Below are 15,529 nucleotides of genomic sequence, written 5' to 3'. Positions count from 1 at the left end.
TAGCAGTGTAAGAACAGACTAATACAACCACTTTAGTTGCACCCCCAAAATTTGATTGTAGCATTTTTTTATTTTTAGAGACAGGGTCTCACTATGTTGTTGCCCAGGCTGGCATCAAACTCCTAGACTCAAGCGATCTTCCTGCCTCAGCCTCCCAAGTAGCTGGGACTGCAGGTGCATGCCATCCTGCCCAGCATTATTTTTAATATTTTTAAATTATAAGTGTTTTCTAATTTCCAATGTTATCTGTTCTGTGAACTACATATTTTTTAATTTGCTTTTTTTCTTAATTTCCAAAAGTGTGAGGTATGTTTTGCTTTCCGTTGTTTTGTTTGTTCTTGTTTTCTAGTGTAGTTGTGATCAGAGGGGATGAACTGTATGCTAATGTTTTTTTCTTGACATTTTTGAGATGATTTTAGGTTCTGCTATATAGTCAGATTTTGTAAAGTTCTAGGTGTGTTTGAAAAACATATTATGTATTCTCCAGTTATTTGTTTTATATTTTATATAAAACTTTTAGTAATATATTTGTATATTACTCTTAGTGATATATTTTGCCTTAAAGTATGTTTTGTCTAATAGTACCACAAATATACCAACTTCCTTTTGATTAATATGTATCTGGTATGACTTTTCCAGTCATTTTACTTTCAACATTCCTGTGCTCCTTTGTTTCAGTTTTTTTCTCATAAACGATACAATTTACAAGAAGTTTTTGTTAAAAAACATTCAGGCTATGATCATCACTTTTGAACTAGAGAGTTTTGTTGCAATTGTTGTGATTACAAAACTGCTTGGTTTCATTTTTTCCATCTTATTTTATGTCTTGCCTTAGTTCCAGTTTTTGTTTTTCTTTTCCCTCTTCCCTCTTTATTCCTGCTGTCCTTTGGGTTGTTTAAGACTCCTCCCTATTTTATTTTTCTCCTCTCCTAGGGTCTGATGCCTGTTTCTGCCAGATTGCTGGGCACTGCCCTGGAGTGTGATGAGGCATTAGGGATCTACACATAGGCCACTGTTTCTCTTTCCTTGAGTTTTCCCCCAGCAGGTCTGGGGTATATCTGATTGAACAGTTGCTCTTATCTGCATGACAATAATTCTAGGTAGATGGAGAAATATCTGACTTCAATTCATTTTCATTCAGATGGATAGGTAGTCCCAATCTAGTCTCTTTTTTTGAGGATGTTACATGAATGTTATCCACTAGTATATTCCCTAGACTTTTCAGCAGGCAAAGCCTATTTTATATTAGTAGTTTTGTTAAACGGATGAAGCAAAAGTATTTCCTAATTGTATAGACTCAGTAAATGTCGATTGCTTTCATGGGGTACAGAAGTGTAAGAAGTCTCTACTCCTGCTCTTAGCCAATGGAAACCCCATTTGAGAAGAAGAGCATTTCATGCCCAAAACAACAGCGAACAAGAGAAAGGTCAAGGATTAAGTATGATTAAGGGCTAAACTAGTGGTAGAAGACTGTACTGTAGATGTTCAGAAAAGGGTGAGACTTGAGATTTTGCATTTCTACAAGGTGATGCTGATGCTGGGGATGCCGGTTCAAAGACCACAGTCTAAGTGGCAAGGTAAACGATTATTAGTTCTCTGAGGCAGAGACTATGTTTCATTCACCTTTGCATTCCCAAAACCTAGAGCACTGCTTGGCACATAGTAGGCTCCATAAACACAAAATGAACTTACGAATGAATGAGGATTAAGGATAAAGAATATCATTCCAGGTGAAGGATATATTTAGAAGGACAATGGGAAAGGACAATGTTGATGTCTGAAGGACAAAGTATTAGTCTGGTAGGTGTAGAGAACTGGGTCGATTAGGAATAGATTATGATGCTCCATGAAAACCAAGCCTAGAATTTTATATTTCAAAAGTCTTAAAATATAGAATCAGTAGGGACTTTGGACAGAGGACAAGAGAGATGAGAGATGGATTTTAAAGAGACAGATTCTAAAGATAAATTTTTCATTAAAGCATAAAACTTAGAGATTTTTTTTCTACAAATAACTGCAATAATTACATACCAAATACTGATCTTATTTGATTACAGGATTTCTATAGGATGAGTGCTCACTAACTCATACTTTTTAATATGTCTGCAGCGCTGGTCTAAACATACTGTAGCCCTATGCTCTCTTACTTTTAGAATCTCTCTTCCACATTATATAAAATATACTAGTCTGGACTCAGTAGCTCATGCCTGTAATCCCAGCACTTTGGGAGGCTGAGGTGGGTGGATCACCTGAGGTCAGGAGTTCAAGACCAGCCTGGCCAACATGTGAAACCCCATCTCTACTAAAAATACAAAAATTAGCCGGGTGTGGTGGCACATGCCTGTGGTCCCAACTACTAGGGAGGCTGAGGCAGGAGAATCACTTGAACCCAGGAGGCAGACAAGATCACACCACTGCACTCCAGCCTGGGCAACACAGTGAGACTCCATCTCAAAAAAATAAAAATAAAAAAAATAAATAAATAAAACATATTAAAACAAACCCCAATCCCACAGGAAGCATAATTCATTATTGTAAAAAAAAAAAAAGTTCAGGATTTTATAATTGTGTTTTATGATATTTGGCTACAAGTAACTTTTGACTTATGAATTGGTTATAATTTCTCAGTAGTTACTATGCATACACACCAACTCTCACAAAGTGACAAAATATGACTTATATATGGTTTTAAATGTAGTGAAATGTTTATAGATACTAAATTTATTAATTAGGGAAGTTGATATAATGTTAGGCTTTGTATACATTTAATTAAACATTTATTTACATTTTACAGTTCTCACTTTGTATTTTTAAGCCCATAAATTTGATTTCAAGTCTTGAAGATTTTTAAGTCCCTGAAAAGCACCAAAGCCTTGATCACATGCTCACAGTGCTTAATGGGCATCTCCTACCTCCACTTCCTGCCTCCTCTGATCCTGCATCAGGAATATAACCAATTACTTTTATAACCTCAGGAACAATTAGCAAATATGATCACTATATTGTAGAAGAAGAGATCAGTCTAATGTGATATTGCTATAATAGTGAATGTGCCATTTTGGAACCAAAACATCAAGTAGGAAGTTGCTTCTCATTTCTGCAGTGTTGGTATACCCACTTTCATTGGAAATGATCTTTGCTGCCCAAGTTCTGTCTGCTGTAAGACTTCTTAAATTCAGACACTAATTGATGTGATTTTTTTTTAAAAAAGTTACTTAAAGTATGAAGCAAAACAAGCTATTATTAAGCCTAATCTGGTCTATGGAATTCATCAGTTCTTAATAATCTGTACCACACAAAGTTTGCTAAAGGTTGAGACTTCCAAATGGTGAAACAGTGGAAAATTGTCAAATAATTTACATTTGCCTTTAGATGTTATTTTAGTCTTTATCTTAGATATCCTGAGGACTTAACAATCCTTTAAAGTAATGGAATCATCTTGTTAAGATATCGTGGTCTTCCCTAATATGCTTTCTCTCCAAGCACCTTTCTAATATGCTAATATCGGAAAACCAAGCAACAACAGAAAACAGAGTGTGAGCTCCCTAAATGGTACAGAACATGAAAGAAGGAAGTTTTCAAGAGCCTACTACATGCCTGACACCTTCCCTACATCCTCTCACTTAATCATCAGAGCAATTATACGTGGTCAACATTGCCATCAGGGCAAAGGAATAGTCTGAAGTCAAACAGCTGAAAAGGGCTTTAAAATCAAAGTCATGTCTTTGCACATCAACTCTGGAAATGTCTTTTTTGCGGGGTGGGGGATTCATACCATCCCTGGGGCACAAGAGTAATTATGTTGACTTAATATTTTTATTTATAGCCTCTAATAGACTAAAGTTCCCATGTATATTAACTGACTGATTCATAAAGTTGGTGGAAATGTCAATATAGTCTCAAATAATTGAAATCTGATTTTATTATTGACCTCTAATTTGACAGTATGAGGTATGAATTTTGTTTCTCTTCCCCATTTCCGTAGAGTGTTCAACTTTCTTACAAAGTAAATCTGCTTGTCTTTTTCGTGTTATGAATTATTATTTGCGTAATAATTTTATTTGACATCCACTAATTTATTTGCCATGAGTTAATACATTATTGTAACATCCAAGATTTCTTAAAATAGGAGCTAGAGTTATTTTCACTGAAATAATTCCTCCTTAGAAGCATCATTTGCAAAAGTCTATTTTAGGCATGCTGTTTGAACTTAATTTTGATCTGTGTATCACTAGTCTTCTATTTATAGACAGGGGATTAACATTCCCATGTTCCCTTTGACCTATTATTCTTGACATCTAATTCCTTCACTGAGCGCTAATTTGAATATAAATTAAAGTATTTAATTTGAGCCCAAATTATTTAAGTGAGTGACGTGGTCTGTGTTCAGTAAGAATCTGAGCATTTTCTTAAGGAATTGAAAGCTGACTTTATTAACTCACAATTATACTTTGTGTATTAATAAATATCATATTAGACTTGTATGATATATAAGAGCTGAGAAAAGCAATTCCTCTACTGGGGCAGCTACGTAAACCTTCAAAGGGTTACCAAGTATCTTCTGAGTATGTATGAAAAGATCAGGTATCAGAGGAAAGTTACATAGAAGTTATTTAGCAAAGGTAGGAGGAACCTAAATAGAGTAGTCTCTGCTAGTTGCCTATTCAGTACCCACTCTTTCTTCTCAGAAGGCTCACTTTCTCTGTCTTGGAGTGTGGATTGGCCATGTGACACTAAGATGGTCATTATAACATAAGCCAAAGCTTTCAGGAGGTTCTGAAAAACTTTTGCTCTCCAGATAGAAGTGAACAGCTGGCATGGGATATGTCTCTTCTCACTACCTTGAAATGTGAACATGAAGTCTGAAACTGTAGCATCCAGTTTTATGGCCATTCACCAACAAGCCTGAGGGAAAAGCAAGAGTATCACAGTCATGCTAGGCTTGATATCATGGTGCCACACAAAACCAATGCTAGTAGCCATCTACCTCCTCTAGATTCTTAATGCATGAGAACAAATCCTGATAAGACACTGTTAGCTGGTGTTCTGTTACATGCAGCTGAATACATTCCTAACACCACATCTGTGAACTTTCCTTCTACGACATTGCCATTTAAAGCATGGTCCTTGAACCAGCAGCCTCAATGTCACCTGGAAGCTTGTTAGAAATGCAGAATCTCAGGCCAAACTTAGACTTCCTGAATCAGAAAAACTGAGATCACCAAGTGATTTGCATGCATGTTAAAATTTGAAAATCATAGTTCTAAAACATTATGGAGACACAGAGAAAAATACACTCTATGTACACATCTATAGAATAACAGTAATTTTCCAAACATGCAATTACTGGAAAAAAGGGGGAAACAGGGGGCTCAATTTCAAACATTTGCTTGTATATCACCTTCTATATTGCAGGCACTTATACATATATGTATTAGCTATAGTTTATATTAATTATTTCCTTTAAACCTCAGATACGGTAAGCATTTACTTTGTCCGTCAAGCACACTGCATAGGTGAAGAAGTGGGGCTTTAAAACATGAAGTGATTCCCAGAGCCATTCAGGCAGAGCTGCTTTTCAAACCCAGGTCTTGCTGACTTCAAAGCCCACCTCTTTCTGCTCTACTACATGGACTTTCTGGCTACATGTTGAAAGAAGGTGGAAAGTGAATAAGACTTTTGAAGGGAGGGAAGCTATGCTTTAAAGGTGAAGGACCAAGAGAATGAACTGCTAAAGTCTGTATCTCTGGGAGGAATTTAGGAGATTAGGGAGATCAAAGTCGCGGTGGGGGTGGGAAGAGAACAAGATGGGAAAACATGGGGGAGAAGGGAGTTTACATTTTGAATGGTAAATTACAGGCACACACTTAATTCAGATGAAAAAATAAAGCTGTTAAGGATAAAGAAGCAACCAACAACATTATGAAATTGGCTTGCTTCAGAAATCCCCAGCCAGAACTCTAAACTCACACAGTTGTTTTCTGGCATGAAGTCTGGGAGATCACTTCTTATCTGAAACACTCATTTTTGTTCATATTCATAGGCAGTTCTGCTGACTGTTGTTGGCTTAGCATAGCACATCTGGTTAGGAGGCCTCAACTGGGCAAATCTGAACTGCCTAAAATGGTGGTGATTCATATAACTTGTGAAAACATGGATTCAAATTAATAGATATTAGGGCATATTTATATTTTTCCTTTAAGAATGATAATGTTCAGTGGAAGTGATTGTGAGGGAACATCTGGATCCAGTTGTAGTGGACAGTCACTGACACTGTATGGATCAAGGGCAGACCCAACATTCCCTGCCTTTTTCTGAAAAACCTGGCTCCTTCAGCAACATCATCGTTAGCAAAAGCCAAAAGAGAAACTTGCCGACCTACACTGGGTAGGTGCTAACTTGTCTCGGACTTCTCACTTTTCTATTTGGATCAAAAGTTTCTATTCTTAGAGATCCCCCTAATTAATTTAGAAAACTAAGTGAAAGAGTTGTCCCCAGAAAAGCACCACTCAATAAATGTTTCATAAAAGTAAGAAGAGAGGAAGCCAAAAGCCTGTTCTTTCCCTAGTGCATGAGTGTTTATTAAGCAAAAAGAAATGTAACTTTCTAAATCTTTGTTTTGATAGTGTTATTTCCTTGCTTTGAAAAAATGATCAGGCCAGGCACAGTGGCTCACGCCTGTAATCCCAGCACTTTGGGAGGCCAAGGCAGGCAGATCATTTGAGGCCAGGAGTTTGAGACCAGCCTGGCCAACATGGTGAAACCCCATCTCTACTAAAATTCCAAAAATTAGCTGAGTACAGTGGTGCATGCCTGTAGTCCTAGCTACTTGGGAGCCTGAGGCAGGAGAATCGCTTGAATCCCCAGGAGGCGGAAGTTGCAGTGAGCCAGATCACACCACTGCACTCCAGCCTGGGTGACAGAGCAAGACTCTGTCTCAAAAAATAAAAATAAAAATTAAAATTAAAAATAAAAATTTATCCCTAGCCCCAGTCATCCTCTTTCTCACGATCTTATTTCATTATTTTTGCCACAATTGTTATTATCTTGATCTTATTTTTATTTATTTATTTATTTATTTATTTATTTATTTGAGACAGAGACTTGCTCTGTTGCCCAGGCTGGAGTGTAGTGGCACGATCTCTGCTCACTGCAGCCTCTACCTCCTAGGCTCAAGGGATCCTCCTACCTCAACCTCCCAAGTAGCTGGGACTACAACCGTGTGCCACCACAGTGGGCTAGTTTTTGTTTTGTTTTGTTTTGTTTTTAATTTTTCATAGAGATGGGGTCTCTATGGGTAATTATGTTGCCCAGGCTAGTCTCCAACTCCTGAACTCAAGCCATCCTCCTGCCTTGGCCTCCCAAAGTGCTTGGATTACAGGTGTGAGTCACCACACCCGGCCTGAATGATCTTGTTAATTTGTTTTCCGGTTGATTTTCTGTCTTCCTCCCTTCTACAATGAAGGTTCCAGAGCTGCAAGGAGTATCTTAATCATCACTGCATTATCAGTTCCTGGGACTGTTCCTGGTACTCCATAAACACTTGATGATGAATAAATCATCTAACAGAAAGAAGGTAAACTCCAAATTCTTCCTTATTCTCACATGCAAGACCTTCTATGGGCTGAATGCAACTTCAGTTTTCCAGGCTTGCTAGTCCTCTCCTTTAGTTTTTGATGCCAGCCACATTCACCTTGTCATTGATTCCTAAATAGGGGGACTTCTTTACCGCCAAGGTTTCTTAGTGAGTGCTGATCTTCTTCCCTCTGTCCACTCAAATGCTGTCCCATGTCCTGTTGAGGTCTTCCCCTCCTGTGAAGCCACACAAATTACTCCATCCATGTGCACTTTGTTGTCTGCACCCCTTTCGTGTCTGGAGACCCTATGTGCCCAGAAATCAACTATGATCTGCCTGCATTATCCTTCTCCTCTCATATTGCTGTATTTCATATTATAGATTTGTTATTTATATCTTTGTGTGTTTCTATTTTGTCATACTATATCCACTAAGTGACTTTTTTTTGCCTTTGCTTCTCAAATAACAAGTTGCACAGGGATTTTCATATAATAGACTTTTAAAAGACATTAATGGAATAACAGATAAAACTCACTAATTGACACTTAGAAGTACAGTGATAAAAGCCTGAAGAGGAAGTTTCCTGTGAGCTGGAGAATGTTAAGAGAGCAATAAAAGAGGAATTGTCTTATGATTGGTGTTGCCCTATAGACCGGGGAAAAAAAATAAATTTACTTTCAAGGGGCAAGTTGAAGAATAAACACTTCTCAAAAACAACTCCCTGTGCCATGAATGGAAAAGTAGCAAAATTAATTTCCTTGAAAAATCATGCTTGATTTTTAAATGGGATGATTTTGATATTTTAAATTATCACCAGACATATTGAATTTTTGTGTATTTATTTTTTGAGACAGAGTCTCACTCTGTCACCTAGGCTGGAGTGCAGTGGCGCAATGTCAGCTCACTGCAACCTCTGCCTCCCAGGTTCAAGTAATTCTCCTTCCTCAGCCTCCTGAATAGCTGGGATTACAGGCATCCACCACCATGCCTGGCTAATTTTTGTATTTTCAGGAGAGATGGGGTTTCACCATGTGGGCCAGGCTGATCTCAAACTCCTGACCTCAGGTGATCTGCCCGCCTGAGCCTCCCAAAGTGCTGGAATTACAGGCATGTGCAACCATGCCTGGCCAGACATATTTTAAAAGTCATACATTCCATGTTTGGTCCTCAAGACCTCCCAGGGTATAATACATGCAAAACAATGAACAGACACAGGATTGGCAAAGATTCACCTATGATCATCTCCCTCACTGCCTCATTGGGAAATGTATTTTATTACAGATAACAGTCTCAGAAACCAGTTTTCGCTTGGACAAATAATTAATAGGTACCTAACAAATAATTGATTGTTCTTCCTGGCATATTGTCTAATTTAATACTTGCCCCCACATTTTGTCCTTTTCTGCACAGCACAATACAATTTCTAAATGTGTAAATGATAACGAAGTCAGTACTTTAATAAAATGAATAGGAAGAGTCTCATATGCTGATTTATAATCTCTTGGCTCGTTTTCAAAGTTGACATGTATATCTCAACCTCACTGCAATGCACAAATGCATGCAAAACTGTTCCCCTTGTTCAAAAAATCCTGGATTTTAAAAAATCGCTTGTTATACTAACTGCTTAATTTACTGTGTCTGATCAATGACCCAGTTCAGACCCACCACTCCCACACTTATTGGGGACAGCTGAGGCACAACCAGCCGCACAATACTAAACTGAGCTGCTGCTGGGAGTCCAGGCTTAACCCTACAGCAAGCTTGCAAACTTCACGTGTAAGTATAGTCTGTATAGCAAGGAAACTCTGGCCAGAGACGACATTTGATCCCACAGTTCATCAAGTCTATGTACGACATTTCACATACCACCCAATAGATGTAATGACAAGATAATATTTACAGCAACCACTTTCCTGGATCAATCCCGTGCCACAGACACCACTCCAATACAACGGCCACACATTGCATTAATGCCCCAAACCTATTCTCAATTTGTTAAATATGCTGTAAGCTCACAGTTAGGAGGATGCAAATCTAGTTGAGCCAAAGAGTCCCTGCAGCTCTGGGAGCCAAGGTGGAGGGCCACTTCAGGGCTTTCCAGTACCCGCAGCTGTGGCTCAGACAGCTGCAGCCAGGAGCTAGTGAGGTGGGATAGCCAATGCGGGAAGTAGAAGTCAGCTGGCCCAACTTGGGGAGGTATCTCTCTCAGCATCTCAGCTTTGGGACTCTGTCACCACCTCTTCCTAGCCCAAGCTGCTGCCTAAACCAGGCATGTTGAAGGGTGAACAGTGGCTGCCACAAGGCCAAGGCCAAGAGATTGCTGAGAGTCCCACTCCCCTACCTGAGCCCCTAGGCCTGTGACAAGCCACACTGTCCTCCAGAACCCATCTAGCTCTAGGCAAAATGGCTTAGGCTTCTGACTGAGGAGTCCACCAGGGTATAAGTAGCAAAAGCCAGGAGCTGGGCTTTCCAGAGGGCAGGGCCTCTTTCTTTCCAGTCCCCCAGCCTCTTCCTCTGCTTGAAAGTGACTGTTGCAAACAGACAGGTTGTTGTCCATAAGTTCTCAGCCAGTCTCTGGTAATTAGGTTTGAAAACATGAGGTAGAAGCTTCCCCTCGCATGGATGTTGTGCCTGGCTGGCTAGAGTCACCCTCCAGCAGGTGAACAGAAGCCAGCCCTTTTCCTGACTCCTGGCCAGTTGTGCCATACACCAAGACTCTTCAAAACCTACTCCCTCAAGCTCTGCTCCAGGAAGAGCAGGACCTGGAGAGGAAGTGGGGAGCACCACTGTCTTTTCACACCCTTTGAGTGCCTTCTGGCCACCAGTCTTTCCTTTGTCCACACTTCCACTTGAAGGCCTCCTGCACCCAGCTGGACTACAGACTTCAGAGTTCACAGGCAGGTTCACCCTGGGATCCTGCCTAGCAAGTGTAATCTATTACACTAATCAGCGTGACCTGGAAGCTCCTGGGTGGATCTGAGTAACAGATTTCCTCCTGGCCCAAAGGCCAGGCTTTTTTTTTTTTTTTTTTTTTTTGTCTTCTTCACAGTTTTCAGGTGAGTGCTGGATTTGCAGAGAGTAACCAGGCCCTCAAACCTATGGAGATACATTTTCCTGGTGGTGCATCCACTCGTCTCCTGGGGAGATAAAAGAGATGGCTTGTTCTGCTTCTTTTTTGTTTTTGTTTTGAGATGGAGTTTTGTTCTTGTTGCCCAGGCTGGAGTGCAATGGTGCGATCTCGGCTCACCGCAACCTCCGCCTCCTGGGTTCAAGCAATTGTCCTGCTTCAGCCTCCCGAGTAGCTGGGATTACAGGCATGCATCACCACGCCCGGGTAATTTTTTGTATTTTTAGTAGAGATGGGGTTTCTCCATATTGGTCAGGGTGGTCTCGAACTCCTGAACTCAGGTGATCCACATGCCTTGGCCTCCCAAAGTGCTGGGATTACAGGTGTGAGCCACCGCACCCTGCCGGCTTGTTCTGCTTCTAATGAGCTGCCAATCCACACGAAGCCCGAAAAACCCTGCTCACAGCAGGGATGGGGTACAGAAGAGCAATGCTGGCTATGGAACACCCCCCTGCAGGGGGCTGGGCCAGGGCTAGTGGGGTGAGTCTTGGATCAGGCCGTACTGCATGCTCACAGTGTGGCCCAACTCCTCCAGCCCTACAGGCAGCGGGATGCCCAGCTCCACCAGGTACAGGGAGTCCTCCAGTTTTGAGACTGCCAGTCTGCTCTTGGGCTCCAGTCTGCAGCAGGTCATGGCCAGGGGGAAGAAGGTTGGAGGGCAGTCTGTGGGGACAAACTTCTCCCAGAAAAGCATCATGCTGAGGCCAAAGTCCAGTGTTTGGGGAATGAAATCAGGATCTGCATACATCTGCTCAATGGTCTCGCAGAGAATGACCCCAAAAGACAAGACATCCACATTTCATCATAGCTCTTTCTATTCAGCATCTCAGGTGTCACCCAGTAGAGGTTTCCTACCACCGTGTAGCACTTCTTGAAGTTGTTCTTATGCAAATTACATTTCTTGCTGGTGGCCATTCTGGAGGCAATGCCTTTGGCCAAGCTGACTTCCCGCTGCCAGGGGAATGGGTTCACACTTTGCAGAAAGTCCTTCAGTGTGCCCCCCTCAATGTCCTCTCAGCAAGTTCAGCTTCTTGTCCTTTTACAGCACGCCAATGAACTTGAGCACATTGGGGTGGTCCAGGCTTCACGTCACTTTCACTTCAGTCAGAAAAGTCTTCTGGTTCTCCTCATCACATCTCATTAACTCCTTCATGACCACCACTTTGCCTGTGGCTTTGTGTGTCACTTTGATAGACTGCCCAAAGAAGCCCTTCCCCAGGACCTCCCCGTGGATCAGGTCACAAGACCGGAAGATCTGCTTTGAATAAGTGCTAGAACAACAAAGGGATTCCCAGTGGCTGACGTCACAGCTGAGCAGCAGGGGCTCCTTTGGGGAGCTAGGGCTAGGGGACTTGGAGATGCTGTTACTGAGTCTCAGGGAGCATCTTCTCAGCATCCCCTCTGGATTATCCTTGGTGTCCAGGGTGATGAGGGCGTGAGGGTGTCCAGCATTCTGCATGTGAGGAGAGAGCCAGGCATCCAGCCGCAGCTGGGCTGGGCACCGGGAGACGGGGTCATGTTCAATCAACAGCAGAAGTGTCTGGCTCATCTGGTTAATTGCATCCTCCAACTCCTCTACTTGGAGTGTGTGGATGGCGGTTCCACTGATCTCCAGGATGTGGTCCCTGGGGTGGATGGCATTGTGGCTGTTTGGACTGATATGCATCTGTTTGACCTCTTTTACTTGCATGGTGGTAATGTAGTTGGAGCAGGCATTCTCCACGGACACGGAGAAGCTCTGCCTGCCCTCTGTGGTGGCCAGCATGGACATGAGCATGACAGAGTAGGGCAGCTGGTCCTGAATGGACTCTGTGGAGAGTCTCTCAAATATGGGTGCCAGCACCACCTCATTGTGGTACTTTCCACAGTATAGGGTGACACACAGCACCAGGGTATATGCATCCCCATCCTCAATGGTCACCTTATAGCTCATACAGGCAAAGCATTCTGGATGGTACTTGAACTCCCTATTCGCAGCAGCAAATCTGCATGGGTCTGCAGCAACCTCAATTCTTGCCTCCTCAGAAGAAATAATTTCACTGAGGGGCATAAGACAGTGAGAGACCAAGGCAAGTTTCAGAGCAGGAAAGAAAGTTTATTAAAAAGCTTTAGAGCAGGAATGAAAGGAAGTAAAGCACACTTGGAAGAGGGCCAAGCAGGAGACTTCAGAGATCAAGTGTGCAGTTTGACCTTTGACTTGGGGTTTTATATGTTAGCATTCTTCTGGGATCTGCATCTTGTCTCCCCTGATTCTTCCCTTGGGGTGGGCTGTCTGCATGCGCAGTGGCCTGCTAGCACTTGGGAGGGGCTGCATGCGCAGTGTGTTTACTGAAGTTGTGCATATGCTCACTTGAGGTGCTTTCCCCTTACTAGTTGAGCATTCCTAGAGGAAGGTCATAGACCAGTTAAACTCCATCATTTTACCTCTTAGTGCACATGCTTGAGCCCACTCACCCTGCTCCTGAGATCTTATCAGGAAGCTGCTGATCACCAGTTTTAGGGTTTTTTTTTTTTTTAATGTTTTGGGAGACTGCCTTTCTCTGGTATGAGCCGCAACCAATTATTATTTTAGAGAGATGGTTAACAACTGCCTGACCATCACCTAATGGTAGCCTGACATTCCTGGTGTGGAGGAGCCCTCTCCTGCCCTGCTCATGTCTGATTAACCACCTACTGTAACATCTCCAGCCACTATAATAGGCCCTGTCATCAGCAGGGAGCACCCATGACAGAACTCCCCAAACATCTCCCAGTAGTCCTGTGACAGTAGAGCTTCCCATCCTTCTCGTAGAACCACCTGGTGAGGGAATCCTGGCATTCTGAACACCGGAAGCAACAGCTGTGCCAGGCTTCATTGACAGTCCTGTACCATCGTTGGCTTGGAGCAATGTGGTCCCCACAGCCCCGACACCTCCAAACATCTTCACCTTGGTTCTGGCATTACCACTAGTTGAGTGACCCTGGACAACTTCATTTTCTTCCCTAAGCCCCAGTTTCCTCATACATAAAATGAGGAGATTGTACATTATCTCAAAAGTCTCTCCTGGCTCTAGCACCTACCAGTGCAGACCTGGTCCCAGGAGCATAGAAATGGGGAGGAGGAAGCAGGGCTGCAGCAGCCCCACTAAGCTCCCACCTCTGCCTAGGCAAGGGAGGACCTCAGCCCCAGGCACGAATGGGCGGATTTAAAAATCTATGATTAATCTAGGATTCCTTTGAGTAAGACTTCAAAAAACAAATTTAATATCAGAAAAGGCTTTTGATTGTTTTCCTAATAAATGTGAAAGGAAAACATTAGATCATTTTTCGTGGTTTGAGTTTTAATCTGATATTTAATTATGTTTCTGCTTTGCTACAATCAATGAAAGTATGTTGCTTTTGTTTTTGAAATCTTAATATCAACCAAGGATAAATGAATAAAATTTCAAAAAATTAATTTGCTATCACAAAAGGCTTTAGTTATTTTACTTTTAAATGTAAAGTTACAGAATAGCCACCATTACATAATTTGAGCTTTAATAAACTTTAATAAGAAACATATCCTCGTTTAAAATATTAGAACATAATTGCTCTATGCACATTGATTTTTTCTTTTCTATAATTGCTATGCATTTTGGTTCAAAATTAGTTTTTATAGGATTTCTTTTATAAATTATTATTTTGGAGCCTATAAGTAACAAATTCCTTTTCTCTGATCATTCCATAAGCCAAAATATTTCAAACCAGATGTACATGTAAGTTGAGTGAGTATTCTTTATCCACTGACATTTCAAAATTCTATTTAATTATATCTTCATATTTTAAAAATCAGATGATTCAGGGGACTGATTCAATAAGTTGTCTTACTTCCACTAGTGGAATACCATGCAACTGCAAATCCAAGGACTAGGAAGTTCTCTAAGTTCCAATGTGGGAAGATGTCCAGGTCATATTGTTGAGTGAAAAATCTAAGGCACTGAACAATGTTTGCATATATAGAGAGAACACTACCTTTTGGAAAGAAAAGGTGGAAAATAAGAATAAATATTCATAGGAGTAAAACTTCTTGAGGAATAATGTTTCATGTATTTTGCCTTTTGAACCAAGTAAATCAAAGAATTATTCAAAAATAACAATAAAATGAAAAAAAATCTACTAAAAATCAAGTGAAACAAGATTTTGATCTGGTTAATAGAACATAAAATGATAATTAAAACATTAGCTAAAAGTATGATTCATATTCAAATTCAGGGATTTTTATTATGCTCACAAAGTTGTACAACCATCACACAAATTCCAGAACTTTTTCATCACCTCCAAAAGAAGTCCTGTGCTCATTAGCAATCACTCTCCATTCCCCTTTCCCCCAATCCACTATTTAACTTTTTGAAAAACAAGTTATAAAACACTCAAGCACAACATAAATTCCAAGCAAAACTTAAAACTGGTTTCTAAACAGCACTCATTATAGTAGCACCTGTGACCAATATCCACAACATGATTTCTAGCAGGTTGATGTCTACTATTTAGTTCAGTATCTACTCCTTATTATTACTATTCTGAGGACAATTTGGGCCCCACAGAAGCACAATGCTGACATTCCCACTGTGTCGCCAACCTTCCCACACCAAATTCAGTTATCACTACTAGGTTTTCACCTTGTTTGTTTTTTGTTTTGGTTTGGTTTTGGGTTTTTTTTTTTTTTTTTTTTTTTTTTTTTTTTTTAAGACAGAGTTTCACTCTGTCGCCAACGCTGGAGTGCAGTGGCACTGTGTTGGCTCACTGCAACCTCCATCTCCTGGGTTCAAGCAATTCTCCTATCTCAGTCTCCGAAGTAGCTGGGATTA

At 41.0% G+C, this 15,529-nt stretch overlaps 1 pseudogene; it reads right to left on the bottom strand.

Moving 5' to 3' along the window:
- Positions 1-11,175: 11,175 nt before the first annotated feature.
- Positions 11,176-13,625, bottom strand: LOC105478270 (LIM domain kinase 2 pseudogene; annotated as a pseudogene).
- Between the last annotated feature and the right edge of the window lie 1,904 nt (positions 13,626-15,529).

Source organism: Macaca nemestrina, chromosome X (genome assembly GCF_043159975.1).
Source record: "Macaca nemestrina isolate mMacNem1 chromosome X, mMacNem.hap1, whole genome shotgun sequence".
NCBI lineage: Eukaryota > Metazoa > Chordata > Mammalia > Primates > Cercopithecidae > Macaca > Macaca nemestrina.
This window is presented reverse-complemented; position numbering and strand designations above follow the sequence as displayed.